The sequence below is a fragment of the Schistocerca piceifrons genome, unplaced genomic scaffold, assembly GCF_021461385.2.
Source record: "Schistocerca piceifrons isolate TAMUIC-IGC-003096 unplaced genomic scaffold, iqSchPice1.1 HiC_scaffold_602, whole genome shotgun sequence".
NCBI classification, from domain to species: Eukaryota; Metazoa; Arthropoda; class Insecta; order Orthoptera; family Acrididae; genus Schistocerca; species Schistocerca piceifrons.
This window is the reverse complement of record NW_025728844.1, coordinates 35,680-63,558: the sequence shown is the minus strand read 5'-3', so window position 1 is coordinate 63,558 and position 27,879 is coordinate 35,680. Positions and strand designations below refer to the sequence as shown.

General features: G+C 48.6%; 7 non-coding genes across 7 annotated transcripts; all 7 read left to right on the top strand.

The window, feature by feature from the left end:
• The first annotated feature begins 3,044 nt into the window (after positions 1-3,044).
• LOC124762555 lies at positions 3,045-3,164 on the top strand. Its single transcript, XR_007012538.1, has one exon. It is a non-coding gene; the product is annotated as a 5S ribosomal RNA (ribosomal RNA).
• Positions 3,165-6,815: 3,651 nt separating this feature from the next.
• On the top strand, positions 6,816-6,935 carry LOC124762554. Its single transcript, XR_007012537.1, has one exon. It is a non-coding gene; the product is annotated as a 5S ribosomal RNA (ribosomal RNA).
• Positions 6,936-10,597: 3,662 nt separating this feature from the next.
• LOC124762552 lies at positions 10,598-10,717 on the top strand. Its single transcript, XR_007012535.1, has one exon. It is a non-coding gene; the product is annotated as a 5S ribosomal RNA (ribosomal RNA).
• A 3,647-nt stretch (positions 10,718-14,364) lies between these two features.
• LOC124762551 lies at positions 14,365-14,484 on the top strand. Its single transcript, XR_007012534.1, has one exon. It is a non-coding gene; the product is annotated as a 5S ribosomal RNA (ribosomal RNA).
• A 3,637-nt stretch (positions 14,485-18,121) lies between these two features.
• On the top strand, positions 18,122-18,241 carry LOC124762550. Its single transcript, XR_007012533.1, has one exon. It is a non-coding gene; the product is annotated as a 5S ribosomal RNA (ribosomal RNA).
• Positions 18,242-21,879: 3,638 nt separating this feature from the next.
• On the top strand, positions 21,880-21,999 carry LOC124762549. Its single transcript, XR_007012532.1, has one exon. It is a non-coding gene; the product is annotated as a 5S ribosomal RNA (ribosomal RNA).
• Positions 22,000-25,643: 3,644 nt separating this feature from the next.
• On the top strand, positions 25,644-25,763 carry LOC124762548. Its single transcript, XR_007012531.1, has one exon. It is a non-coding gene; the product is annotated as a 5S ribosomal RNA (ribosomal RNA).
• Positions 25,764-27,879: the final 2,116 nt, after the last annotated feature.

Here is a 27,879-nt window from a genome sequence, read left to right as displayed (position 1 = left end):
GTGCTCCGACGGAAATTGCGCGAGCGATAGGAAGTGCGGCGTACTACTTGCTGTGGAGGCGGGAAATCTTCAAGGTCTCCCAGGCGACGTGTTTCCTGTCAAGGGACGAAGGCGGACTTGGTCTGACTGACGTTAAGACGAAATGCGCGGCACTGCTTCTACACCGTGCGATGAAAATGGCAAACCAGAACAACAACAGTATAACGTCCAGCCTGATAAACCAATATAAACCTGAATCTGAAGAGGCTCCTGTAGACACTACGAACATACCATTCAAGTTGCGGCACATAAAACAGATGGCAATCGACAAGAGTTACATCACCGCGGTCGTTGCCAACCCACAGCAAAGAACGGCGAGGAACATCTACAGCGCTCTGAGGGGGAAGGCAAGAAAGTCCAAAATAGAGACGAGTTTTCCAGACCATGACTGGCCACAGGTCTGGAAGAATGTCTCGGAACGGACACTTCCTGAGCACGCCAGGGACACGTGGTATAAAATCATCCACAAAACAGTGCCGACAAACGAAAAACTGGCACGCATAAAAATGCGGGAATCCCCAAACTGCGAGCTCTGCAACCAGACCGACACCATCGAGCATCGTTTTGGCTGCAGAGAGAGCGGGGAAATATGGGCGGCAGCGAGAAAAATGATCGCCCACATCAACAGAACCGACGAGAGGGCGATACATGTCTCAGCTGTCACTGTCCCGGACGCGAAGCCTTTCCCCAAAGCGAAACGCCTGGCCACAATGTGGATCATCGCCATGACGGCACACGCCATCGTCACGAAACGGCAGACCGACAAGGCGCAGTTCCTCACGGACCTGTGGGAGGAACACAGGAGGGCCAAACAACGCTCCAAGTACCGAGAGACCTTCCAGAACTTCCTGCAGGTCCCGCTGGACGCCGCCTTCCGAGACGCCTTCAACACGACGTGACCGACGCCCTCCCACAACACCCACACCCCAGTCGCTGAGGACTTCGCCCAACAATCCCTCCAAAGCCCCGACGGCAAGAGTGGTGCATTGCGAAAGTGTTGTGAAAATGCGCGCAGAGTGAAAGTGGGTACGTGTAGCAGTGCCAAAGTGAGAGTGACGTGTGCCAATCATAGCCATACAGTGTCCAGTGCCCAATAGCCAAATAAAGCAGGCAAAAGGAAATGATCAGTTTTTAATTTAGTGCAAAGGATACAAGACGTGTTCCAAGGTAACAGCGAAATGTCAAACAGTGTATTTCATGTAATTAATGTGTACTCTCGCCATCTCCATTCAAGGTACGTTTTTTTTTCCCCTCTCTCTCTCTCTCTCTCTCTCTCTCTCTCTCTCTGTCTCTCTCTCTCTCTTCTATAATCATTTTTTTGTTGTTGTTTTGTAGGTTTTTTTTGTGTTTGTCTGTGTTTATTCCTTTGATGTATCCGTGTGTATAGATATAGTTATATACATTTATAAAGTTCGGCGCATCATGTGCCAAAACGTTGCATACCCCTTTGCGATTTACAAAAATTCTAACTTTAGACTTTCTCTGCCCCAAATTTTCCGTGGAACTGTTGCGTCCACTCTCACACAGTACACTAAATAACTTCCCCATTCATCATTTATGCACATAGATGTTCTGGCCCATATTCTCCTTTAGCCTTTGGCAAACACATAGCGAACATGCCAAAATAGGTGTATTCAAATACCATACGGGGGAAAAAAAAAAAAAACTTAAAATTAATTTAAATTCAATTTATAAAAAAAATCAAAGTAATGCAGTTTCTTTTTTATGTATAAAAAACCATAAACATTGAAGGGAAAAACTTATATAAAGGACACTCAGTGAATAAAAGTGTTGTAACTAAGCCAAGAGACTACTAAAAGAACAATCAGAACTGAAAACGAGAAAATATACAATTTCATGTAAAGATATGTAATTGTTAAAAATTGTAAATAAAAGTTTATATACGTTTAAAAAAAAAAAAAAAAAAAAGGTGCTGTTGGCTCCCCTTCATTTTCTCCTTTTTACGCCGCTATCCCTGCCAGCCCTCTTTTCATACTACCTTTCTTTTGCGACAAACGTGCTTCCTTAAGCATTTTCAACGTGCTAGGAATGCCTTGAAAATAACGAAACACTACGAATCGACAGATGTGACCTGAAATGAGTCAGGGCCACCTACTGTTTCGTAGCAGTGCAAAACTCCACAGAAGGAAAAAAAAAAAAAAAAAAATGAAAATAAATGACTGTAATAAACATAACATACGATATGAATGGCCTCAGTTGGAAGAAGAATGTGCCAAGGAAGATTTCTTAAAAGTGCCTGAAGATAACAAAACGGTATGAACCGACAGATATGTTCTGAAATACGTCAGGGCTGCTTATTGTTTTGTAGCAGCGTACGACTGCAAACTTGTAAACAAAAATGTATCTTTCGTCGCTAGAAGAGAAGGATGCTTTGGCGACCCTCCTGTGCCTTGTGTCCCTGTTTTCGCACCTTTGCACAGGTCTACTGGCCGCAAACGGCGTCTCGGACACGCCCGTTAGGCCCACGGCCGTCTCGCAGATGTTTCTCGTGCTTGTGCTGTCATATGGGCCACGACCCGAGCGGCAGCGAGCGGCAGTCGAGCAAAGTCGGGACAAGTCGGGACGGAAGGGGAGAGGTGCGAATGCACTGCACAGATCACGCAAATACCTGGACGCGAGCCGCGCGGCGTGTGTCAGGTGAGGAAGCTGCCGGGGGCGCCCTCCAGCAGGACACTGCTACACCCCGCACAGCCCCCCGCCGGATAACGGGAACAAGATGCGTCGCCCGCGCCGCACGCACCAAGCGAAACGAATGACGGGCGGCGCACCGAGCAGCCGCGTGTCTCACGCAAGTGGCGGCGCGGCGCGCCCGCCAGTCCGGCAGACGCCTCTGAGACGCCGGACGCGCACTCGGCGCCGCCTTCGAGGCTCCAGCTGTTGCGGAAGGACGTGCTCTGCGTCAAATGTGTCACCGAAAACTGCGATTGTGTGTGTTGGGAGAAGAGGCAGAGGCGTCTTCTGTCGTGCGGCTACAGTATAAGGGCGCCAACGGCCATACCATGTTGAATACACCGGTTCTCGTCCGATCACCGAAGTTAAGCAACATCGGGCCCGGTTAGTACTTGGATGGGTGACCGCCTGGGAACACCGGGTGCTCGCACGCCTCGGATTCGGACCAAAATTCGGAAGAACAATCAAGAACGTCATTACAAATGCCACCTCAAAAATAACAGTAAACGGATGGACTTCCAAGTCAATAAGACTGGGAAGATCCGTCAGGCAAGGATGTCCATTATCGATGGCACTTTTCACAATAGCCCTCGACCCACTACTACGAAAACTAACAGCCGAAATCGGAGGATACACAATGGGTGCAACAAACATCGTATGCACGGCCTATGCTGACGACATGGGCATATTCATCCAAAACGAAGAAGAACTAGGAATAATCCAGCCTATCATGGAATCCTTCGAAAAGGCTTCAGGTGCCAAAACGAATCCGACGAAGACAGTGCTACTACCAATAGGCAACGGCAGACTGCGACCAGCGAGACAGTGGTACCGAGTGACAAACAACCATAGGGCACTCGGAGTGGAACTACAGCAGTGCCCTTTGAAAATGGCAGCACAAAACTGGCGCAGCGTCTTGAACACAACGAGAGGGCTCGTGAGGATACACGCGAACCGGAACCTGACGCTGAGCCAAAGAGTGCAGTTAGTAAACGAAACAATCCTGTCGAAAGCGTGGTACATGGCGCAAATACTATGTGCTCCGACGGAAATTGCGCGAGCGATAGGAAGTGCGGCGTACTACTTGCTGTGGAGGCGGGAAATCTTCAAGGTCTCCCAGGCGACGTGTTTCCTGTCAAGGGACGAAGGCGGACTTGGTCTGACTGACGTTAAGACGAAATGCGCGGCACTGCTTCTACACCGTGCGATGAAAATGGCAAACCAGAACAACAACAGTATAACGTCCAGCCTGATAAACCAATATAAACCTGAATCTGAAGAGGCTCCTGTAGACACTACGAACATACCATTCAAGTTGCGGCACATAAAACAGATGGCAATCGACAAGAGTTACATCACCGCGGTCGTTGCCAACCCACAGCAAAGAACGGCGAGGAACATCTACAGCGCTCTGAGGGGGAAGGCAAGAAAGTCCAAAATAGAGACGAGTTTTCCAGACCATGACTGGCCACAGGTCTGGAAGAATGTCTCGGAACGGACACTTCCTGAGCACGCCAGGGACACGTGGTATAAAATCATCCACAAAACAGTGCCGACAAACGAAAAACTGGCACGCATAAAAATGCGGGAATCCCCAAACTGCGAGCTCTGCAACCAGACCGACACCATCGAGCATCGTTTTGGCTGCAGAGAGAGCGGGGAAATATGGGCGGCAGCGAGAAAAATGATCGCCCACATCAACAGAACCGACGAGAGGGCGATACATGTCTCAGCTGTCACTGTCCCGGACGCGAAGCCTTTCCCCAAAGCGAAACGCCTGGCCACAATGTGGATCATCGCCATGACGGCACACGCCATCGTCACGAAACGGCAGACCGACAAGGCGCAGTTCCTCACGGACCTGTGGGAGGAACACAGGAGGGCCAAACAACGCTCCAAGTACCGAGAGACCTTCCAGAACTTCCTGCAGGTCCCGCTGGACGCCGCCTTCCGAGACGCCTTCAACACGACGTGACCGACGCCCTCCCACAACACCCACACCCCAGTCGCTGAGGACTTCGCCCACCAATCCCTCCAAAGCCCCGACGGCAAGAGTGGTGCATTGCGAAAGTGTTGTGAAAATGCGCGCAGAGTGAAAGTGGGTACGTGTAGCAGTGCCAAAGTGAGAGTGACGTGTGCCAATCATAGCCATACAGTGTCCAGTGCCCAATAGCCAAATAAAGCAGGCAAAAGGAAATGATCAGTTTTTAATTTAGTGCAAAGGATACAAGACGTGTTCCAAGGTAACAGCGAAATGTCAAACAGTGTATTTCATGTAATTAATGTGTACTCTCGCCATCTCCATTCAAGGTACGTTTTTTTTTCCCCTCTCTCTCTCTCTCTCTCTCTCTCTCTCTCTCTCTCTGTCTCTCTCTCTCTCTTCTATAATCATTTTTTTTTGTTGTTGTTTTGTAGGTTTTTTTTGTGTTTGTCTGTGTTTATTCCTTTGATGTATCCGTGTGTATAGATATAGTTATATACATTTATAAAGTTCGGCGCATCATGTGCCAAAACGTTGCATACCCCTTTGCGATTTACAAAAATTCTAACTTTAGACTTTCTCTGCCCCAAATTTTCCGTGGAACTGTTGCGTCCACTCTCACACAGTACACTAAATAACTTCCCCATTCATCATTTATGCACATAGATGTTCTGGCCCATATTCTCCTTTAGCCTTTGGCAAACACATAGCGAACATGCCAAAATAGGTGTATTCAAATACCATACGGGGGAAAAAAAAAAAAAAACTTAAAATTAATTTAAATTCAATTTATAAAAGAAATCAAAGTAATGCAGTTTCTTTTTTATGTATAAAAAACCATAAACATTGAAGGGAAAAACTTATATAAAGGACACTCAGTGAATAAAAGTGTTGTAACTAAGCCAAGAGACTACTAAAAGAACAATCAGAACTGAAAACGAGAAAATATACAATTTCATGTAAAGATATGTAATTGTTAAAAATTGTAAATAAAAGTTTATATACGTTTAAAAAAAAAAAAAAAAAAAAAGGTGCTGTTGGCTCCCCTTCATTTTCTCCTTTTTACGCCGCTATCCCTGCCAGCCCTCTTTTCATACTACCTTTCTTTTGCGACATACGTGCTTCCTTAAGCATTTTCAACGTGCTAGGAATGCCTTGAAAATAACGAAACACTACGAATCGACAGATGTGACCTGAAATGAGTCAGGGCCACCTACTGTTTCGTAGCAGTGCAAAACTCCACAGAAGGAAAAAAAAAAAAAAAAATGAAAATAAATGACTGTAATAAACATAACATACGATATGAATGGCCTCAGTTGGAAGAAGAATGTGCCAAGGAAGATTTCTTAAAAGTGCCTGAAGATAACAAAACGGTATGAACCGACAGATATGTTCTGAAATACGTCAGGGCTGCTTATTGTTTTGTAGCAGCGTACGACTGCAAACTTGTAAACAAAAATGTATCTTTCGTCGCTAGAAGAGAAGGATGCTTTGGCGACCCTCCTGTGCCTTGTGTCCCTGTTTTCGCACCTTTGCACAGGTCTACTGGCCGCAAACGGCGTCTCGGACACGCCCGTTAGGCCCACGGCCGTCTCGCAGATGTTTCTCGTGCTTGTGCTGTCATATGGGCCACGACCCGAGCGGCAGCGAGCGGCAGTCGAGCAAAGTCGGGACAAGTCGGGACGGAAGGGGAGAGGTGCGAATGCACTGCACAGATCACGCAAATACCTGGACGCGAGCCGCGCGGCGTGTGTCAGGTGAGGAAGCTGCCGGGGGCGCCCTCCAGCAGGACACTGCTACACCCCGCACAGCCCCCCGCCGGATAACGGGAACAAGATGCGTCGCCCGCGCCGCACGCACCAAGCGAAACGAATGACGGGCGGCGCACCGAGCAGCCGCGTGTCTCACGCAAGTGGCGGCGCGGCGCGCCCGCCAGTCCGGCAGACGCCTCTGAGACGCCGGACGCGCACTCGGCGCCGCCTTCGAGGCTCCAGCTGTTGCGGAAGGACGTGCTCTGCGTCAAATGTGTCACCGAAAACTGCGATTGTGTGTGTTGGGAGAAGAGGCAGAGGCGTCTTCTGTCGTGCGGCTACAGTATAAGGGCGCCAACGGCCATACCATGTTGAATACACCGGTTCTCGTCCGATCACCGAAGTTAAGCAACATCGGGCCCGGTTAGTACTTGGATGGGTGACCGCCTGGGAACACCGGGTGCTCGCACGCCTCGGATTCGGACCAAAATTCGGAAGAACAATCAAGAACGTCATTACAAATGCCACCTCAAAAATAACAGTAAACGGATGGACTTCCAAGTCAATAAGACTGGGAAGATCCGTCAGGCAAGGATGTCCATTATCGATGGCACTTTTCACAATAGCCCTCGACCCACTACTACGAAAACTAACAGCCGAAATCGGAGGATACACAATGGGTGCAACAAACATCGTATGCACGGCCTATGCTGACGACATGGGCATATTCATCCAAAACGAAGAAGAACTAGGAATAATCCAGCCTATCATGGAATCCTTCGAAAAGGCTTCAGGTGCCAAAACGAATCCGACGAAGACAGTGCTACTACCAATAGGCAACGGCAGACTGCGACCAGCGAGACAGTGGTACCGAGTGACAAACAACCATAGGGCACTCGGAGTGGAACTACAGCAGTGCCCTTTGAAAATGGCAGCACAAAACTGGCGCAGCGTCTTGAACACAACGAGAGGGCTCGTGAGGATACACGCGAACCGGAACCTGACGCTGAGCCAAAGAGTGCAGTTAGTAAACGAAACAATCCTGTCGAAAGCGTGGTACATGGCGCAAATACTATGTGCTCCGACGGAAATTGCGCGAGCGATAGGAAGTGCGGCGTACTACTTGCTGTGGAGGCGGGAAATCTTCAAGGTCTCCCAGGCGACGTGTTTCCTGTCAAGGGACGAAGGCGGACTTGGTCTGACTGACGTTAAGACGAAATGCGCGGCACTGCTTCTACACCGTGCGATGAAAATGGCAAACCAGAACAACAACAGTATAACGTCCAGCCTGATAAACCAATATAAACCTGAATCTGAAGAGGCTCCTGTAGACACTACGAACATACCATTCAAGTTGCGGCACATAAAACAGATGGCAATCGACAAGAGTTACATCACCGCGGTCGTTGCCAACCCACAGCAAAGAACGGCGAGGAACATCTACAGCGCTCTGAGGGGGAAGGCAAGAAAGTCCAAAATAGAGACGAGTTTTCCAGACCATGACTGGCCACAGGTCTGGAAGAATGTCTCGGAACGGACACTTCCTGAGCACGCCAGGGACACGTGGTATAAAATCATCCACAAAACAGTGCCGACAAACGAAAAACTGGCACGCATAAAAATGCGGGAATCCCCAAACTGCGAGCTCTGCAACCAGACCGACACCATCGAGCATCGTTTTGGCTGCAGAGAGAGCGGGGAAATATGGGCGGCAGCGAGAAAAATGATCGCCCACATCAACAGAACCGACGAGAGGGCGATACATGTCTCAGCTGTCACTGTCCCGGACGCGAAGCCTTTCCCCAAAGCGAAACGCCTGGCCACAATGTGGATCATCGCCATGACGGCACACGCCATCGTCACGAAACGGCAGACCGACAAGGCGCAGTTCCTCACGGACCTGTGGGAGGAACACAGGAGGGCCAAACAACGCTCCAAGTACCGAGAGACCTTCCAGAACTTCCTGCAGGTCCCGCTGGACGCCGCCTTCCGAGACGCCTTCAACACGACGTGACCGACGCCCTCCCACAACACCCACACCCCAGTCGCTGAGGACTTCGCCCACCAATCCCTCCAAAGCCCCGACGGCAAGAGTGGTGCATTGCGAAAGTGTTGTGAAAATGCGCGCAGAGTGAAAGTGGGTACGTGTAGCAGTGCCAAAGTGAGAGTGACGTGTGCCAATCATAGCCATACAGTGTCCAGTGCCCAATAGCCAAATAAAGCAGGCAAAAGGAAATGATCAGTTTTTAATTTAGTGCAAAGGATACAAGACGTGTTCCAAGGTAACAGCGAAATGTCAAACAGTGTATTTCATGTAATTAATGTGTACTCTCGCCATCTCCATTCAAGGTACGTTTTTTTTTCCCCTCTCTCTCTCTCTCTCTCTCTCTCTCTCTCTCTCTCTGTCTCTCTCTCTCTCTTCTATAATCATTTTTTTTTGTTGTTGTTTTGTAGGTTTTTTTTGTGTTTGTCTGTGTTTATTCCTTTGATGTATCCGTGTGTATAGATATAGTTATATACATTTATAAAGTTCGGCGCATCATGTGCCAAAACGTTGCATACCCCTTTGCGATTTACAAAAATTCTAACTTTAGACTTTCTCTGCCCCAAATTTTCCGTGGAACTGTTGCGTCCACTCTCACACAGTACACTAAATAACTTCCCCATTCATCATTTATGCACATAGATGTTCTGGCCCATATTCTCCTTTAGCCTTTGGCAAACACATAGCGAACATGCCAAAATAGGTGTATTCAAATACCATACGGGGGAAAAAAAAAAAAAAACTTAAAATTAATTTAAATTCAATTTATAAAAGAAATCAAAGTAATGCAGTTTCTTTTTTATGTATAAAAAACCATAAACATTGAAGGGAAAAACTTATATAAAGGACACTCAGTGAATAAAAGTGTTGTAACTAAGCCAAGAGACTACTAAAAGAACAATCAGAACTGAAAACGAGAAAATATACAATTTCATGTAAAGATATGTAATTGTTAAAAATTGTAAATAAAAGTTTATATACGTTTAAAAAAAAAAAAAAAAAAAAAGGTGCTGTTGGCTCCCCTTCATTTTCTCCTTTTTACGCCGCTATCCCTGCCAGCCCTCTTTTCATACTACCTTTCTTTTGCGACATACGTGCTTCCTTAAGCATTTTCAACGTGCTAGGAATGCCTTGAAAATAACGAAACACTACGAATCGACAGATGTGACCTGAAATGAGTCAGGGCCACCTACTGTTTCGTAGCAGTGCAAAACTCCACAGAAGGAAAAAAAAAAAAAAAAATGAAAATAAATGACTGTAATAAACATAACATACGATATGAATGGCCTCAGTTGGAAGAAGAATGTGCCAAGGAAGATTTCTTAAAAGTGCCTGAAGATAACAAAACGGTATGAACCGACAGATATGTTCTGAAATACGTCAGGGCTGCTTATTGTTTTGTAGCAGCGTACGACTGCAAACTTGTAAACAAAAATGTATCTTTCGTCGCTAGAAGAGAAGGATGCTTTGGCGACCCTCCTGTGCCTTGTGTCCCTGTTTTCGCACCTTTGCACAGGTCTACTGGCCGCAAACGGCGTCTCGGACACGCCCGTTAGGCCCACGGCCGTCTCGCAGATGTTTCTCGTGCTTGTGCTGTCATATGGGCCACGACCCGAGCGGCAGCGAGCGGCAGTCGAGCAAAGTCGGGACAAGTCGGGACGGAAGGGGAGAGGTGCGAATGCACTGCACAGATCACGCAAATACCTGGACGCGAGCCGCGCGGCGTGTGTCAGGTGAGGAAGCTGCCGGGGGCGCCCTCCAGCAGGACACTGCTACACCCCGCACAGCCCCCCGCCGGATAACGGGAACAAGATGCGTCGCCCGCGAGTGTCGGACGCCGCACGCACCAAGCGAAACGAATGACGGGCGGCGCACCGAGCAGCCGCGTGTCTCACGCAAGTGGCGGCGCGGCGCGCCCGCCAGTCCGGCAGACGCCTCTGAGACGCCGGACGCGCACTCGGCGCCGCCTTCGAGGCTCCAGCTGTTGCGGAAGGACGTGCTCTGCGTCAAATGTGTCACCGAAAACTGCGATTGTGTGTGTTGGGAGAAGAGGCAGAGGCGTCTTCTGTCGTGCGGCTACAGTATAAGGGCGCCAACGGCCATACCATGTTGAATACACCGGTTCTCGTCCGATCACCGAAGTTAAGCAACATCGGGCCCGGTTAGTACTTGGATGGGTGACCGCCTGGGAACACCGGGTGCTCGCACGCCTCGGATTCGGACCAAAATTCGGAAGAACAATCAAGAACGTCATTACAAATGCCACCTCAAAAATAACAGTAAACGGATGGACTTCCAAGTCAATAAGACTGGGAAGATCCGTCAGGCAAGGATGTCCATTATCGATGGCACTTTTCACAATAGCCCTCGACCCACTACTACGAAAACTAACAGCCGAAATCGGAGGATACACAATGGGTGCAACAAACATCGTATGCACGGCCTATGCTGACGACATGGGCATATTCATCCAAAACGAAGAAGAACTAGGAATAATCCAGCCTATCATGGAATCCTTCGAAAAGGCTTCAGGTGCCAAAACGAATCCGACGAAGACAGTGCTACTACCAATAGGCAACGGCAGACTGCGACCAGCGAGACAGTGGTACCGAGTGACAAACAACCATAGGGCACTCGGAGTGGAACTACAGCAGTGCCCTTTGAAAATGGCAGCACAAAACTGGCGCAGCGTCTTGAACACAACGAGAGGGCTCGTGAGGATACACGCGAACCGGAACCTGACGCTGAGCCAAAGAGTGCAGTTAGTAAACGAAACAATCCTGTCGAAAGCGTGGTACATGGCGCAAATACTATGTGCTCCGACGGAAATTGCGCGAGCGATAGGAAGTGCGGCGTACTACTTGCTGTGGAGGCGGGAAATCTTCAAGGTCTCCCAGGCGACGTGTTTCCTGTCAAGGGACGAAGGCGGACTTGGTCTGACTGACGTTAAGACGAAATGCGCGGCACTGCTTCTACACCGTGCGATGAAAATGGCAAACCAGAACAACAACAGTATAACGTCCAGCCTGATAAACCAATATAAACCTGAATCTGAAGAGGCTCCTGTAGACACTACGAACATACCATTCAAGTTGCGGCACATAAAACAGATGGCAATCGACAAGAGTTACATCACCGCGGTCGTTGCCAACCCACAGCAAAGAACGGCGAGGAACATCTACAGCGCTCTGAGGGGGAAGGCAAGAAAGTCCAAAATAGAGACGAGTTTTCCAGACCATGACTGGCCACAGGTCTGGAAGAATGTCTCGGAACGGACACTTCCTGAGCACGCCAGGGACACGTGGTATAAAATCATCCACAAAACAGTGCCGACAAACGAAAAACTGGCACGCATAAAAATGCGGGAATCCCCAAACTGCGAGCTCTGCAACCAGACCGACACCATCGAGCATCGTTTTGGCTGCAGAGAGAGCGGGGAAATATGGGCGGCAGCGAGAAAAATGATCGCCCACATCAACAGAACCGACGAGAGGGCGATACATGTCTCAGCTGTCACTGTCCCGGACGCGAAGCCTTTCCCCAAAGCGAAACGCCTGGCCACAATGTGGATCATCGCCATGACGGCACACGCCATCGTCACGAAACGGCAGACCGACAAGGCGCAGTTCCTCACGGACCTGTGGGAGGAACACAGGAGGGCCAAACAACGCTCCAAGTACCGAGAGACCTTCCAGAACTTCCTGCAGGTCCCGCTGGACGCCGCCTTCCGAGACGCCTTCAACACGACGTGACCGACGCCCTCCCACAACACCCACACCCCAGTCGCTGAGGACTTCGCCCACCAATCCCTCCAAAGCCCCGACGGCAAGAGTGGTGCATTGCGAAAGTGTTGTGAAAATGCGCGCAGAGTGAAAGTGGGTACGTGTAGCAGTGCCAAAGTGAGAGTGACGTGTGCCAATCATAGCCATACAGTGTCCAGTGCCCAATAGCCAAATAAAGCAGGCAAAAGGAAATGATCAGTTTTTAATTTAGTGCAAAGGATACAAGACGTGTTCCAAGGTAACAGCGAAATGTCAAACAGTGTATTTCATGTAATTAATGTGTACTCTCGCCATCTCCATTCAAGGTACGTTTTTTTTTCCCCTCTCTCTCTCTCTCTCTCTCTCTCTCTCTCTCTCTGTCTCTCTCTCTCTCTTCTATAATCATTTTTTTTGTTGTTGTTTTGTAGGTTTTTTTTGTGTTTGTCTGTGTTTATTCCTTTGATGTATCCGTGTGTATAGATATAGTTATATACATTTATAAAGTTCGGCGCATCATGTGCCAAAACGTTGCATACCCCTTTGCGATTTACAAAAATTCTAACTTTAGACTTTCTCTGCCCCAAATTTTCCGTGGAACTGTTGCGTCCACTCTCACACAGTACACTAAATAACTTCCCCATTCATCATTTATGCACATAGATGTTCTGGCCCATATTCTCCTTTAGCCTTTGGCAAACACATAGCGAACATGCCAAAATAGGTGTATTCAAATACCATACGGGGGAAAAAAAAAAAAACTTAAAATTAATTTAAATTCAATTTATAAAAAAAATCAAAGTAATGCAGTTTCTTTTTTATGTATAAAAAACCATAAACATTGAAGGGAAAAACTTATATAAAGGACACTCAGTGAATAAAAGTGTTGTAACTAAGCCAAGAGACTACTAAAAGAACAATCAGAACTGAAAACGAGAAAATATACAATTTCATGTAAAGATATGTAATTGTTAAAAATTGTAAATAAAAGTTTATATACGTTTAAAAAAAAAAAAAAAAAAAAGGTGCTGTTGGCTCCCCTTCATTTTCTCCTTTTTACGCCGCTATCCCTGCCAGCCCTCTTTTCATACTACCTTTCTTTTGCGACATACGTGCTTCCTTAAGCATTTTCAACGTGCTAGGAATGCCTTGAAAATAACGAAACACTACGAATCGACAGATGTGACCTGAAATGAGTCAGGGCCACCTACTGTTTCGTAGCAGTGCAAAACTCCACAGAAGGAAAAAAAAAAAAAAAAAAATGAAAATAAATGACTGTAATAAACATAACATACGATATGAATGGCCTCAGTTGGAAGAAGAATGTGCCAAGGAAGATTTCTTAAAAGTGCCTGAAGATAACAAAACGGTATGAACCGACAGATATGTTCTGAAATACGTCAGGGCTGCTTATTGTTTTGTAGCAGCGTACGACTGCAAACTTGTAAACAAAAATGTATCTTTCGTCGCTAGAAGAGAAGGATGCTTTGGCGACCCTCCTGTGCCTTGTGTCCCTGTTTTCGCACCTTTGCACAGGTCTACTGGCCGCAAACGGCGTCTCGGACACGCCCGTTAGGCCCACGGCCGTCTCGCAGATGTTTCTCGTGCTTGTGCTGTCATATGGGCCACGACCCGAGCGGCAGCGAGCGGCAGTCGAGCAAAGTCGGGACAAGTCGGGACGGAAGGGGAGAGGTGCGAATGCACTGCACAGATCACGCAAATACCTGGACGCGAGCCGCGCGGCGTGTGTCAGGTGAGGAAGCTGCCGGGGGCGCCCTCCAGCAGGACACTGCTACACCCCGCACAGCCCCCCGCCGGATAACGGGAACAAGATGCGTCGCCCGCGCCGCACGCACCAAGCGAAACGAATGACGGGCGGCGCACCGAGCAGCCGCGTGTCTCACGCAAGTGGCGGCGCGGCGCGCCCGCCAGTCCGGCAGACGCCTCTGAGACGCCGGACGCGCACTCGGCGCCGCCTTCGAGGCTCCAGCTGTTGCGGAAGGACGTGCTCTGCGTCAAATGTGTCACCGAAAACTGCGATTGTGTGTGTTGGGAGAAGAGGCAGAGGCGTCTTCTGTCGTGCGGCTACAGTATAAGGGCGCCAACGGCCATACCATGTTGAATACACCGGTTCTCGTCCGATCACCGAAGTTAAGCAACATCGGGCCCGGTTAGTACTTGGATGGGTGACCGCCTGGGAACACCGGGTGCTCGCACGCCTCGGATTCGGACCAAAATTCGGAAGAACAATCAAGAACGTCATTACAAATGCCACCTCAAAAATAACAGTAAACGGATGGACTTCCAAGTCAATAAGACTGGGAAGATCCGTCAGGCAAGGATGTCCATTATCGATGGCACTTTTCACAATAGCCCTCGACCCACTACTACGAAAACTAACAGCCGAAATCGGAGGATACACAATGGGTGCAACAAACATCGTATGCACGGCCTATGCTGACGACATGGGCATATTCATCCAAAACGAAGAAGAACTAGGAATAATCCAGCCTATCATGGAATCCTTCGAAAAGGCTTCAGGTGCCAAAACGAATCCGACGAAGACAGTGCTACTACCAATAGGCAACGGCAGACTGCGACCAGCGAGACAGTGGTACCGAGTGACAAACAACCATAGGGCACTCGGAGTGGAACTACAGCAGTGCCCTTTGAAAATGGCAGCACAAAACTGGCGCAGCGTCTTGAACACAACGAGAGGGCTCGTGAGGATACACGCGAACCGGAACCTGACGCTGAGCCAAAGAGTGCAGTTAGTAAACGAAACAATCCTGTCGAAAGCGTGGTACATGGCGCAAATACTATGTGCTCCGACGGAAATTGCGCGAGCGATAGGAAGTGCGGCGTACTACTTGCTGTGGAGGCGGGAAATCTTCAAGGTCTCCCAGGCGACGTGTTTCCTGTCAAGGGACGAAGGCGGACTTGGTCTGACTGACGTTAAGACGAAATGCGCGGCACTGCTTCTACACCGTGCGATGAAAATGGCAAACCAGAACAACAACAGTATAACGTCCAGCCTGATAAACCAATATAAACCTGAATCTGAAGAGGCTCCTGTAGACACTACGAACATACCATTCAAGTTGCGGCACATAAAACAGATGGCAATCGACAAGAGTTACATCACCGCGGTCGTTGCCAACCCACAGCAAAGAACGGCGAGGAACATCTACAGCGCTCTGAGGGGGAAGGCAAGAAAGTCCAAAATAGAGACGAGTTTTCCAGACCATGACTGGCCACAGGTCTGGAAGAATGTCTCGGAACGGACACTTCCTGAGCACGCCAGGGACACGTGGTATAAAATCATCCACAAAACAGTGCCGACAAACGAAAAACTGGCACGCATAAAAATGCGGGAATCCCCAAACTGCGAGCTCTGCAACCAGACCGACACCATCGAGCATCGTTTTGGCTGCAGAGAGAGCGGGGAAATATGGGCGGCAGCGAGAAAAATGATCGCCCACATCAACAGAACCGACGAGAGGGCGATACATGTCTCAGCTGTCACTGTCCCGGACGCGAAGCCTTTCCCCAAAGCGAAACGCCTGGCCACAATGTGGATCATCGCCATGACGGCACACGCCATCGTCACGAAACGGCAGACCGACAAGGCGCAGTTCCTCACGGACCTGTGGGAGGAACACAGGAGGGCCAAACAACGCTCCAAGTACCGAGAGACCTTCCAGAACTTCCTGCAGGTCCCGCTGGACGCCGCCTTCCGAGACGCCTTCAACACGACGTGACCGACGCCCTCCCACAACACCCACACCCCAGTCGCTGAGGACTTCGCCCACCAATCCCTCCAAAGCCCCGACGGCAAGAGTGGTGCATTGCGAAAGTGTTGTGAAAATGCGCGCAGAGTGAAAGTGGGTAGGTGTAGCAGTGCCAAAGTGAGAGTGACGTGTGCCAATCATAGCCATACAGTGTCCAGTGCCCAATAGCCAAATAAAGCAGGCAAAAGGAAATGATCAGTTTTTAATTTAGTGCAAAGGATACAAGACGTGTTCCAAGGTAACAGCGAAATGTCAAACAGTGTATTTCATGTAATTAATGTGTACTCTCGCCATCTCCATTCAAGGTACGTTTTTTTTTCCCCTCTCTCTCTCTCTCTCTCTCTCTCTCTCTCTCTCTGTCTCTCTCTCTCTCTTCTATAATCATTTTTTTTGTTGTTGTTTTGTAGGTTTTTTTTGTGTTTGTCTGTGTTTATTCCTTTGATGTATCCGTGTGTATAGATATAGTTATATACATTTATAAAGTTCGGCGCATCATGTGCCAAAACGTTGCATACCCCTTTGCGATTTACAAAAATTCTAACTTTAGACTTTCTCTGCCCCAAATTTTCCGTGGAACTGTTGCGTCCACTCTCACACAGTACACTAAATAACTTCCCCATTCATCATTTATGCACATAGATGTTCTGGCCCATATTCTCCTTTAGCCTTTGGCAAACACATAGCGAACATGCCAAAATAGGTGTATTCAAATACCATACGGGGGAAAAAAAAAAAAAAACTTAAAATTAATTTAAATTCAATTTATAAAAAAAATCAAAGTAATGCAGTTTCTCTTTTATGTATAAAAAACCATAAACATTGAAGGGAAAAACTTATATAAAGGACACTCAGTGAATAAAAGTGTTGTAACTAAGCCAAGAGACTACTAAAAGAACAATCAGAACTGAAAACGAGAAAATATACAATTTCATGTAAAGATATGTAATTGTTAAAAATTGTAAATAAAAGTTTATATACGTTTAAAAAAAAAAAAAAAAAAAGGTGCTGTTGGCTCCCCTTCATTTTCTCCTTTTTACGCCGCTATCCCTGCCAGCCCTCTTTTCATACTACCTTTCTTTTGCGACATACGTGCTTCCTTAAGCATTTTCAACGTGCTAGGAATGCCTTGAAAATAACGAAACACTACGAATCGACAGATGTGACCTGAAATGAGTCAGGGCCACCTACTGTTTCGTAGCAGTGCAAAACTCCACAGAAGGAAAAAAAAAAAAAAAAAATGAAAATAAATGACTGTAATAAACATAACATACGATATGAATGGCCTCAGTTGGAAGAAGAATGTGCCAAGGAAGATTTCTTAAAAGTGCCTGAAGATAACAAAACGGTATGAACCGACAGATATGTTCTGAAATACGTCAGGGCTGCTTATTGTTTTGTAGCAGCGTACGACTGCAAACTTGTAAACAAAAATGTATCTTTCGTCGCTAGAAGAGAAGGATGCTTTGGCGACCCTCCTGTGCCTTGTGTCCCTGTTTTCGCACCTTTGCACAGGTCTGCTGGCCGCAAACGGCGTCTCGGACACGCCCGTTAGGCCCACGGCCGTCTCGCAGATGTTTCTCGTGCTTGTGCTGTCATATGGGCCACGACCCGAGCGGCAGTCGAGCAAAGTCGGGACAAGTCGGGACGGAAGGAGAGAGGTGCGAATGCACTGCACAGATCACGCAAATACCTGGACGCGAGCCGCGCGGCGTGTGTCAGGTGAGGAAGCTGCCGGGGGCGCCCTCCAGCAGGACACTGCTACACCCCGCACAGCCCCCCGCCGGATAACGGGAACAAGATGCGTCGCCCGCGCCGCACGCACCAAGCGAAACGAATGACGGGCGGCGCACCGAGCAGCCGCGTGTCTCACGCAAGTGGCGGCGCGGCGCGCCCGCCAGTCCGGCAGACGCCTCTGAGACGCCGGACGCGCACTCGGCGCCGCCTTCGAGGCTCCAGCTGTTGCGGAAGGACGTGCTCTGCGTCAAATGTGTCACCGAAAACTGCGATTGTGTGTGTTGGGAGAAGAGGCAGAGGCGTCTTCTGTCGTGCGGCTACAGTATAAGGGCGCCAACGGCCATACCATGTTGAATACACCGGTTCTCGTCCGATCACCGAAGTTAAGCAACATCGGGCCCGGTTAGTACTTGGATGGGTGACCGCCTGGGAACACCGGGTGCTCGCACGCCTCGGATTCGGACCAAAATTCGGAAGAACAATCAAGAACGTCATTACAAATGCCACCTCAAAAATAACAGTAAACGGATGGACTTCCAAGTCAATAAGACTGGGAAGATCCGTCAGGCAAGGATGTCCATTATCGATGGCACTTTTCACAATAGCTCTCGACCCACTACTACGAAAACTAACAGCCGAAATCGGAGGATACACAATGGGTGCAACAAACATCGTATGCACGGCCTATGCTGACGACATGGGCATATTCATCCAAAACGAAGAAGAACTAGGAATAATCCAGCCTATCATGGAATCCTTCGAAAAGGCTTCAGGTGCCAAAACGAATCCGACGAAGACAGTGCTACTACCAATAGGCAACGGCAGACTGCGACCAGCGAGACAGTGGTACCGAGTGACAAACAACCATAGGGCACTCGGAGTGGAACTACAGCAGTGCCCTTTGAAAATGGCAGCACAAAACTGGCGCAGCGTCTTGAACACAACGAGAGGGCTCGTGAGGATACACGCGAACCGGAACCTGACGCTGAGCCAAAGAGTGCAGTTAGTAAACGAAACAATCCTGTCGAAAGCGTGGTACATGGCGCAAATACTATGTGCTCCGACGGAAATTGCGCGAGCGATAGGAAGTGCGGCGTACTACTTGCTGTGGAGGCGGGAAATCTTCAAGGTCTCCCAGGCGACGTGTTTCCTGTCAAGGGACGAAGGCGGACTTGGTCTGACTGACGTTAAGACGAAATGCGCGGCACTGCTTCTACACCGTGCGATGAAAATGGCAAACCAGAACAACAACAGTATAACGTCCAGCCTGATAAACCAATATAAACCTGAATCTGAAGAGGCTCCTGTAGACACTACGAACATACCATTCAAGTTGCGGCACATAAAACAGATGGCAATCGACAAGAGTTACATCACCGCGGTCGTTGCCAACCCACAGCAAAGAACGGCGAGGAACATCTACAGCGCTCTGAGGGGGAAGGCAAGAAAGTCCAAAATAGAGACGAGTTTTCCAGACCATGACTGGCCACAGGTCTGGAAGAATGTCTCGGAACGGACACTTCCTGAGCACGCCAGGGACACGTGGTATAAAATCATCCACAAAACAGTGCCGACAAACGAAAAACTGGCACGCATAAAAATGCGGGAATCCCCAAACTGCGAGCTCTGCAACCAGACCGACACCATCGAGCATCGTTTTGGCTGCAGAGAGAGCGGGGAAATATGGGCGGCAGCGAGAAAAATGATCGCCCACATCAACAGAACCGACGAGAGGGCGATACATGTCTCAGCTGTCACTGTCCCGGACGCGAAGCCTTTCCCCAAAGCGAAACGCCTGGCCACAATGTGGATCATCGCCATGACGGCACACGCCATCGTCACGAAACGGCAGACCGACAAGGCGCAGTTCCTCACGGACCTGTGGGAGGAACACAGGAGGGCCAAACAACGCTCCAAGTACCGAGAGACCTTCCAGAACTTCCTGCAGGTCCCGCTGGACGCCGCCTTCCGAGACGCCTTCAACACGACGTGACCGACGCCCTCCCACAACACCCACACCCCAGTCGCTGAGGACTTCGCCCACCAATCCCTCCAAAGCCCCGACGGCAAGAGTGGTGCATTGCGAAAGTGTTGTGAAAATGCGCGCAGAGTGAAAGTGGGTACGTGTAGCAGTGCCAAAGTGAGAGTGACGTGTGCCAATCATAGCCATACAGTGTCCAGTGCCCAATAGCCAAATAAAGCAGGCAAAAGGAAATGATCAGTTTTTAATTTAGTGCAAAGGATACAAGACGTGTTCCAAGGTAACAGCGAAATGTCAAACAGTGTATTTCATGTAATTAATGTGTACTCTCGCCATCTCCATTCAAGGTACGTTTTTTTTTCCCCTCTCTCTCTCTCTCTCTCTCTCTCTCTCTCTCTCTGTCTCTCTCTCTCTCTTCTATAATCATTTTTTTTGTTGTTGTTTTGTAGGTTTTTTTTGTGTTTGTCTGTGTTTATTCCTTTGATGTATCCGTGTGTATAGATATAGTTATATACATTTATAAAGTTCGGCGCATCATGTGCCAAAACGTTGCATACCCCTTTGCGATTTACAAAAATTCTAACTTTAGACTTTCTCTGCCCCAAATTTTCCGTGGAACTGTTGCGTCCACTCTCACACAGTACACTAAATAACTTCCCCATTCATCATTTATGCACATAGATGTTCTGGCCCATATTCTCCTTTAGCCTTTGGCAAACACATAGCGAACATGCCAAAATAGGTGTATTCAAATACCATACGGGGGAAAAAAAAAAAAAAACTTAAAATTAATTTAAATTCAATTTATAAAAAAAATCAAAGTAATGCAGTTTCTCTTTTATGTATAAAAAACCATAAACATTGAAGGGAAAAACTTATATAAAGGACACTCAGTGAATAAAAGTGTTGTAACTAAGCCAAGAGACTACTAAAAGAACAATCAGAACTGAAAACGAGAAAATATACAATTTCATGTAAAGATATGTAATTGTTAAAAATTGTAAATAAAAGTTTATATACGTTTAAAAAAAAAAAAAAAAAAAAAGGTGCTGTTGGCTCCCCTTCATTTTCTCCTTTTTACGCCGCTATCCCTGCCAGCCCTCTTTTCATACTACCTTTCTTTTGCGACATACGTGCTTCCTTAAGCATTTTCAACGTGCTAGGAATGCCTTGAAAATAACGAAACACTACGAATCGACAGATGTGACCTGAAATGAGTCAGGGCCACCTACTGTTTCGTAGCAGTGCAAAACTCCACAGAAGGAAAAAAAAAAAAAAAAATGAAAATAAATGACTGTAATAAACATAACATACGATATGAATGGCCTCAGTTGGAAGAAGAATGTGCCAAGGAAGATTTCTTAAAAGTGCCTGAAGATAACAAAACGGTATGAACCGACAGATATGTTCTGAAATACGTCAGGGCTGCTTATTGTTTTGTAGCAGCGTACGACTGCAAACTTGTAAACAAAAATGTATCTTTCGTCGCTAGAAGAGAAGGATGCTTTGGCGACCCTCCTGTGCCTTGTGTCCCTGTTTTCGCACCTTTGCACAGGTCTGCTGGCCGCAAACGGCGTCTCGGACACGCCCGTTAGGCCCACGGCCGTCTCACAGATGTTTCTCGTGCTTGTGCTGTCATATGGGCCACGACCCGAGCGGCAGTCGAGCAAAGTCGGGACAAGTCGGGACGGAAGGAGAGAGGTGCGAATGCACTGCACAGATCACGCAAATACCTGGACGCGAGCCGCGCGGCGTGTGTCAGGTGAGGAAGCTGCCGGGGGCGCCCTCCAGCAGGACACTGCTACACCCCGCACAGCCCCCCGCCGGATAACGGGAACAAGATGCGTCGCCCGCGCCGCACGCACCAAGCGAAACGAATGACGGGCGGCGCACCGAGCAGCCGCGTGTCTCACGCAAGTGGCGGCGCGGCGCGCCCGCCAGTCCGGCAGACGCCTCTGAGACGCCGGACGCGCACTCGGCGCCGCCTTCGAGGCTCCAGCTGTTGCGGAAGGACGTGCTCTGCGTCAAATGTGTCACCGAAAACTGCGATTGTGTGTGTTGGGAGAAGAGGCAGAGGCGTCTTCTGTCGTGCGGCTACAGTATAAGGGCGCCAACGGCCATACCATGTTGAATACACCGGTTCTCGTCCGATCACCGAAGTTAAGCAACATCGGGCCCGGTTAGTACTTGGATGGGTGACCGCCTGGGAACACCGGGTGCTCGCACGCCTCGGATTCGGACCAAAATTCGGAAGAACAATCAAGAACGTCATTACAAATGCCACCTCAAAAATAACAGTAAACGGATGGACTTCCAAGTCAATAAGACTGGGAAGATCCGTCAGGCAAGGATGTCCATTATCGATGGCACTTTTCACAATAGCTCTCGACCCACTACTACGAAAACTAACAGCCGAAATCGGAGGATACACAATGGGTGCAACAAACATCGTATGCACGGCCTATGCTGACGACATGGGCATATTCATCCAAAACGAAGAAGAACTAGGAATAATCCAGCCTATCATGGAATCCTTCGAAAAGGCTTCAGGTGCCAAAACGAATCCGACGAAGACAGTGCTACTACCAATAGGCAACGGCAGACTGCGACCAGCGAGACAGTGGTACCGAGTGACAAACAACCATAGGGCACTCGGAGTGGAACTACAGCAGTGCCCTTTGAAAATGGCAGCACAAAACTGGCGCAGCGTCTTGAACACAACGAGAGGGCTCGTGAGGATACACGCGAACCGGAACCTGACGCTGAGCCAAAGAGTGCAGTTAGTAAACGAAACAATCCTGTCGAAAGCGTGGTACATGGCGCAAATACTATGTGCTCCGACGGAAATTGCGCGAGCGATAGGAAGTGCGGCGTACTACTTGCTGTGGAGGCGGGAAATCTTCAAGGTCTCCCAGGCGACGTGTTTCCTGTCAAGGGACGAAGGCGGACTTGGTCTGACTGACGTTAAGACGAAATGCGCGGCACTGCTTCTACACCGTGCGATGAAAATGGCAAACCAGAACAACAACAGTATAACGTCCAGCCTGATAAACCAATATAAACCTGAATCTGAAGAGGCTCCTGTAGACACTACGAACATACCATTCAAGTTGCGGCACATAAAACAGATGGCAATCGACAAGAGTTACATCACCGCGGTCGTTGCCAACCCACAGCAAAGAACGGCGAGGAACATCTACAGCGCTCTGAGGGGGAAGGCAAGAAAGTCCAAAATAGAGACGAGTTTTCCAGACCATGACTGGCCACAGGTCTGGAAGAATGTCTCGGAACGGACACTTCCTGAGCACGCCAGGGACACGTGGTATAAAATCATCCACAAAACAGTGCCGACAAACGAAAAACTGGCACGCATAAAAATGCGGGAATCCCCAAACTGCGAGCTCTGCAACCAGACCGACACCATCGAGCATCGTTTTGGCTGCAGAGAGAGCGGGGAAATATGGGCGGCAGCGAGAAAAATGATCGCCCACATCAACAGAACCGACGAGAGGGCGATACATGTCTCAGCTGTCACTGTCCCGGACGCGAAGCCTTTCCCCAAAGCGAAACGCCTGGCCACAATGTGGATCATCGCCATGACGGCACACGCCATCGTCACGAAACGGCAGACCGACAAGGCGCAGTTCCTCACGGACCTGTGGGAGGAACACAGGAGGGCCAAACAACGCTCCAAGTACCGAGAGACCTTCCAGAACTTCCTGCAGGTCCCGCTGGACGCCGCCTTCCGAGACGCCTTCAACACGACGTGACCGACGCCCTCCCACAACACCCACACCCCAGTCGCTGAGGACTTCGCCCACCAATCCCTCCAAAGCCCCGACGGCAAGAGTGGTGCATTGCGAAAGTGTTGTGAAAATGCGCGCAGAGTGAAAGTGGGTACGTGTAGCAGTGCCAAAGTGAGAGTGACGTGTGCCAATCATAGCCATACAGTGTCCAGTGCCCAATAGCCAAATAAAGCAGGCAAAAGGAAATGATCAGTTTTTAATTTAGTGCAAAGGATACAAGACGTGTTCCAAGGTAACAGCGAAATGTCAAACAGTGTATTTCATGTAATTAATGTGTACTCTCGCCATCTCCATTCAAGGTACGTTTTTTTTTCCCCTCTCTCTCTCTCTCTCTCTCTCTCTCTCTCTCTCTGTCTCTCTCTCTCTCTTCTATAATCATTTTTTTTGTTGTTGTTTTGTAGGTTTTTTTTGTGTTTGTCTGTGTTTATTCCTTTGATGTATCCGTGTGTATAGATATAGTTATATACATTTATAAAGTTCGGCGCATCATGTGCCAAAACGTTGCATACCCCTTTGCGATTTACAAAAATTCTAACTTTAGACTTTCTCTGCCCCAAATTTTCCGTGGAACTGTTGCGTCCACTCTCACACAGTACACTAAATAACTTCCCCATTCATCATTTATGCACATAGATGTTCTGGCCCATATTCTCCTTTAGCCTTTGGCAAACACATAGCGAACATGCCAAAATAGGTGTATTCAAATACCATACGGGGGAAAAAAAAAAAAAACTTAAAATTAATTTAAATTCAATTTATAAAAAAAATCAAAGTAATGCAGTTTCTTTTTTATGTATAAAAAACCATAAACATTGAAGGGAAAAACTTATATAAAGGACACTCAGTGAATAAAAGTGTTGTAACTAAGCCAAGAGACTACTAAAAGAACAATCAGAACTGAAAACGAGAAAATATACAATTTCATGTAAAGATATGTAATTGTTAAAAATTGTAAATAAAAGTTTATATACGTTTAAAAAAAAAAAAAAAAAAAGGTGCTGTTGGCTCCCCTTCATTTTCTCCTTTTTACGCCGCTATCCCTGCCAGCCCTCTTTTCATACTACCTTTCTTTTGCGACATACGTGCTTCCTTAAGCATTTTCAACGTGCTAGGAATGCCTTGAAAATAACGAAACACTACGAATCGACAGATGTGACCTGAAATGAGTCAGGGCCACCTACTGTTTCGTAGCAGTGCAAAACTCCACAGAAGGAAAAAAAAAAAAAAAATGAAAATAAATGACTGTAATAAACATAACATACGATATGAATGGCCTCAGTTGGAAGAAGAATGTGCCAAGGAAGATTTCTTAAAAGTGCCTGAAGATAACAAAACGGTATGAACCGACAGATATGTTCTGAAATACGTCAGGGCTGCTTATTGTTTTGTAGCAGCGTACGACTGCAAACTTGTAAACAAAAATGTATCTTTCGTCGCTAGAAGAGAAGGATGCTTTGGCGACCCTCCTGTGCCTTGTGTCCCTGTTTTCGCACCTTTGCACAGGTCTACTGGCCGCAAACGGCGTCTCGGACACGCCCGTTAGGCCCACGGCCGTCTCGCAGATGTTTCTCGTGCTTGTGCTGTCATATGGGCCACGACCCGAGCGGCAGCGAGCGGCAGTCGAGCAAAGTCGGGACAAGTCGGGACGGAAGGAGAGAGGTGCGAATGCACTGCACAGATCACGCAAATACCTGGACGCGAGCCGCGCGGCGTGTGTCAGGTGAGGAAGCTGCCGGGGGCGCCCTCCAGCAGGACACTGCTACACCTCGCACAGCCCCCCGCCGGATAACGGGAACAAGATGCGTCGCCCGCGCCGCACGCACCAAGCGAAACGAATGACGGGCGGCGCACCGAGCAGCCGCGTGTCTCACGCAAGTGGCGGCGCGGCGCGCCCGCCAGTCCGGCAGACGCCTCTGAGACGCCGGACGCGCACTCGGCGCCGCCTTCGAGGCTCCAGCTGTTGCGGAAGGACGTGCTCTGCGTCAAATGTGTCACCGAAAACTGCGATTGTGTGTGTTGGGAGAAGAGGCAGAGGCGTCTTCTGTCGTGCGGCTACAGTATAAGGGCGCCAACGGCCATACCATGTTGAATACACCGGTTCTCGTCCGATCACCGAAGTTAAGCAACATCGGGCCCGGTTAGTACTTGGATGGGTGACCGCCTGGGAACACCGGGTGCTCGCACGCCTCGGATTCGGACCAAAATTCGGAAGAACAATCAAGAACGTCATTACAAATGCCACCTCAAAAATAACAGTAAACGGATGGACTTCCAAGTCAATAAGACTGGGAAGATCCGTCAGGCAAGGATGTCCATTATCGATGGCACTTTTCACAATAGCCCTCGACCCACTACTACGAAAACTAACAGCCGAAATCGGAGGATACACAATGGGTGCAACAAACATCGTATGCACGGCCTATGCTGACGACATGGGCATATTCATCCAAAACGAAGAAGAACTAGGAATAATCCAGCCTATCATGGAATCCTTCGAAAAGGCTTCAGGTGCCAAAACGAATCCGACGAAGACAGTGCTACTACCAATAGGCAACGGCAGACTGCGACCAGCGAGACAGTGGTACCGAGTGACAAACAACCATAGGGCACTCGGAGTGGAACTACAGCAGTGCCCTTTGAAAATGGCAGCACAAAACTGGCGCAGCGTCTTGAACACAACGAGAGGGCTCGTGAGGATACACGCGAACCGGAACCTGACGCTGAGCCAAAGAGTGCAGTTAGTAAACGAAACAATCCTGTCGAAAGCGTGGTACATGGCGCAAATACTATGTGCTCCGACGGAAATTGCGCGAGCGATAGGAAGTGCGGCGTACTACTTGCTGTGGAGGCGGGAAATCTTCAAGGTCTCCCAGGCGACGTGTTTCCTGTCAAGGGACGAAGGCGGACTTGGTCTGACTGACGTTAAGACGAAATGCGCGGCACTGCTTCTACACCGTGCGATGAAAATGGCAAACCAGAACAACAACAGTATAACGTCCAGCCTGATAAACCAATATAAACCTGAATCTGAAGAGGCTCCTGTAGACACTACGAACATACCATTCAAGTTGCGGCACATAAAACAGATGGCAATCGACAAGAGTTACATCACCGCGGTCGTTGCCAACCCACAGCAAAGAACGGCGAGGAACATCTACAGCGCTCTGAGGGGGAAGGCAAGAAAGTCCAAAATAGAGACGAGTTTTCCAGACCATGACTGGCCACAGGTCTGGAAGAATGTCTCGGAACGGACACTTCCTGAGCACGCCAGGGACACGTGGTATAAAATCATCCACAAAACAGTGCCGACAAACGAAAAACTGGCACGCATAAAAATGCGGGAATCCCCAAACTGCGAGCTCTGCAACCAGACCGACACCATCGAGCATCGTTTTGGCTGCAGAGAGAGCGGGGAAATATGGGCGGCAGCGAGAAAAATGATCGCCCACATCAACAGAACCGACGAGAGGGCGATACATGTCTCAGCTGTCACTGTCCCGGACGCGAAGCCTTTCCCCAAAGCGAAACGCCTGGCCACAATGTGGATCATCGCCATGACGGCACACGCCATCGTCACGAAACGGCAGACCGACAAGGCGCAGTTCCTCACGGACCTGTGGGAGGAACACAGGAGGGCCAAACAACGCTCCAAGTACCGAGAGACCTTCCAGAACTTCCTGCAGGTCCCGCTGGACGCCGCCTTCCGAGACGCCTTCAACACGACGTGACCGACGCCCTCCCACAACACCCACACCCCAGTCGCTGAGGACTTCGCCCACCAATCCCTCCAAAGCCCCGACGGCAAGAGTGGTGCATTGCGAAAGTGTTGTGAAAATGCGCGCAGAGTGAAAGTGGGTACGTGTAGCAGTGCCAAAGTGAGAGTGACGTGTGCCAATCATAGCCATACAGTGTCCAGTGCCCAATAGCCAAATAAAGCAGGCAAAAGGAAATGATCAGTTTTTAATTTAGTGCAAAGGATACAAGACGTGTTCCAAGGTAACAGCGAAATGTCAAACAGTGTATTTCATGTAATTAATGTGTACTCTCGCCATCTCCATTCAAGGTACGTTTTTTTTTCCCCTCTCTCTCTCTCTCTCTCTCTCTCTCTCTCTCTCTGTCTCTCTCTCTCTCTTCTATAATCATTTTTTTTGTTGTTGTTTTGTAGGTTTTTTTTGTGTTTGTCTGTGTTTATTCCTTTGATGTATCCGTGTGTATAGATATAGTTATATACATTTATAAAGTTCGGCGCATCATGTGCCAAAACGTTGCATACCCCTTTGCGATTTACAAAAATTCTAACTTT